Below are 3,188 nucleotides of genomic sequence, written 5' to 3'. Positions count from 1 at the left end.
CTTTATGTGCCACTCTACTCATGTTTCCTCTCTCTGTGTAACCTTTCATAGACTAACCGCTGCTTACCAAATAAAATACCATCTGCTTAGTCTTAAATTGACGGGCCCTCCACCGTGCAGTATCATCTTACCTTTCTAAATGTTAACTCCTGACATTATTAAGGAATATGATGAGGTTAGTGGTGGCAGAATCCCTAGAAATGAAGGAGAGTCAAAGGAAGATAAACAATGGGGCCAACTCTTTGTAGCCAGGATTAAAGACATACATGAACTCCAGAAAAACAAGTGACTGCAGAAAATTAATAAGGTTCTTTGTCAAGCACAATACTTTGCTGTTTACCTAAGTACTAACAAGGCTGTACTCTGACCTCTGGATTTCACCTTTTACAAACCTCATTGTAAGTTCTTATAATCTTACTTTTTACCTTGCTTTTGTTTCAAAAGTCATCATCTCTGGTCCTTCAGTTTCACAACAGATATTTCTGGTTACTGATCTTGAGGTAGGCTGCCCCACTGGCCCATTGGCCCATGATGATCTTCCTCTTGTCTTGACAGAAACTTCTGCTTTCATTACCCGAACTAAAGTTATGTTGTTTATGTTGTTTTGATCTACACGTAGGGATTCTCACTGAAGATACCAAGGCAGCTTTTATTTTAATGTGCAGGCATAGACTATCCATTTAGTCATGATAGAGGATTCCCTCCTGCTAACAGATTTTGAAACTTTGCCTTAAGAATTCTGTGTTCTGTTTGGTGCTTTGAGCCTCCAGAATCATTAGTCAGAGATAGATTAAGATATTGTTGTATGCCTTTCTGTTTCATAGGCCCTTTGGTAATTGCTTTTTTATGTGTATCAGTTTCTATGGGTTAATAAGTGACCAAAATTATTTTTCCTAGGAAGTCACTGAGTATTTCCAGAGAGAGCTTAATATAGATTCATGATTAAATCTAAGGCAATTGATCTCATGGGCTCCATTTTGTCCTTCCTACCTCCTGCCCCTTGTCTATACTATTATCTCAAGCATTCACTCAAAATATAACAAAAGCAAGCACATCTTAATTTAGAGAGAAAATGCATTATAAAACCACCTATAGAAAAAAATTTAAAGAGTTTTAAAGAGAGAAGGAAATTCCTGAAGGTAAGCAGTGATGAAAAGAGGATGGAGATGGTGGGGAGAAGGGAAAAAAGTCAAGAATAGGGAAGAAATATAGTTTTTGAGAGCCCATAATTTTCTTGCTTTTAGATCACAGTTATTTCTGAATATAGCCCACATATGCTTGCTCACCACTACTCCTCCCTGAGCTTTTTTTTAAAACAAAAATAGTTAAGTAAAATATTCTTATGAATTTATCTGACAGCAGATTTCACATTTATACTCCCCTACTTCTCAAGCTAAAGAATAGTGATTCATTTCCTCTTCTCTTCTCCCAGGTCACAATTGGTCATTATAATCATATAGCATTTTGCTTGCTTTTCTCATTCCTTTCATTTCCATTGTTCTATTCACTGGGTTTATTATTATATTGGTTCTGCTTATTTCATCCTGGATCTGTTCATATAAGTCTTCTAATGGTTCCTTGAATTTTTACATTCATAGTTTTTTAAGGAACAAGAATATTCCATTATGTTCATTAACCACAATTTGTTTAGCCATCCCTGGATGGGCTTTCATGTCATTTTTAGTTTTTTGCTATCACAAAAAAACTTTATTGAATATTTTGCCACTGAATTAAGGATACTCACAGAATCAATTTTAATGAGTACTCTTTTATGAGTTTGATAAGTTTTACAAGGATAAAGATATACATTTTCCCACCCATCTTGATTCCTATATTTAATGGCAAAAACCTCCCCAATATGATTTTGTGGTAGCATAATATCCACATTCCTGAAGGGAAAAGGAGGAAATTTGTTTTCAAGAAATGTGTAAAACAAAGCCCAGCAGTGAGTGATAGAAGGAGCAATTCCATGTAAAATAACTGTAGACAATATGAAATATCTGGGACTCTACCTTCCAAGCTAAATCCAGGAACCATATGAACGAACATAATTACAAACACTTTTCACACAAATAAAGTCAGATATAAACAATTGGGAAAATATCAATTGCTCATGGGTAGGGTGAGCTAATATAATAAAAATGACAGTAATACCAGAATTCATTTATTTATTCAGCGCCACACCAAACTACCAAAAATTATTTTATGGAGCTAGAAAAATAATAACAAAATTCACCTGGAGGAACAAAAGGTCCAGAATATCAAGGGAATTAATGTAAAGAAATGCAAAGGAAGGTGCCCTAGCTGTACCATATCTAAAACTATATTATAAAGTGGCAATCATCAAACGTCTTTGGTACTGGCTAAGAAATAGAGTGGTGGATCAGTGGAATAGGATAGGTACACAAGACACAGTAGTTAATAACTATAGTAATCTGCTGTTTGATAAACCCAAAGACTCCAGCTTTTGGGATAAGAACTCAGTATTTGACAAAAACTGCTGGGAAAACTCGAAAATAGTATAGCAGAAACTAGGCATAGACCAACATCTCACACCCTTATACCAAGATAACGTTCAAATGGATACATGATTTAGACATATGGGATGATCCCATAAGCAAATTAGGAGAACAAGGAATAGTTTACCTGCCAGATATATGGAGAAGGGAAGAATTTATGACTAAATAAGAGAAAGAAGACACTATGAAATGCAAAATGGATAATTTTGATTACGTTAGATTTAACACATTTTTGCACAAAGACAATGCAACCAAGATTAGAAGGAAAGCAGAAAGCTGTGAAGCAACTTTTACATCCAGTCTTTATGATAAAGTTTTCATTTGTAAAATATATAGAGAACTGAATCAAATTTATAAGAATACAAGTTATTCCCCAATTGATAAATGGTCAAAAAGAAATGCAAATTAAAACAACTCTGAGGTACAATTTCACACCTATCAGATTGGCTAATATAGCAGAAAAGGAAAATGATTAATGTTGGAGAAGATGTGGAAAAACTGGAACACTAATGCATTGTTGGTAGAACTATGAACTGATCCAACCATTCTGGAGAGTAAGTTGGAGCTATGCTCAAAGGGCAACCAATTTGAGGATACCCTTTGATTCAGCAATACCACTACTAGGTCTGTATCCCAAAAAAGATCATAGAAAAGGGAAAAGGATCCACA

This window comes from Trichosurus vulpecula, chromosome 1 (assembly GCF_011100635.1).
Source record: "Trichosurus vulpecula isolate mTriVul1 chromosome 1, mTriVul1.pri, whole genome shotgun sequence".
Taxonomy (NCBI): domain Eukaryota; kingdom Metazoa; phylum Chordata; class Mammalia; order Diprotodontia; family Phalangeridae; genus Trichosurus; species Trichosurus vulpecula.
This window is presented reverse-complemented; position numbering follows the sequence as displayed.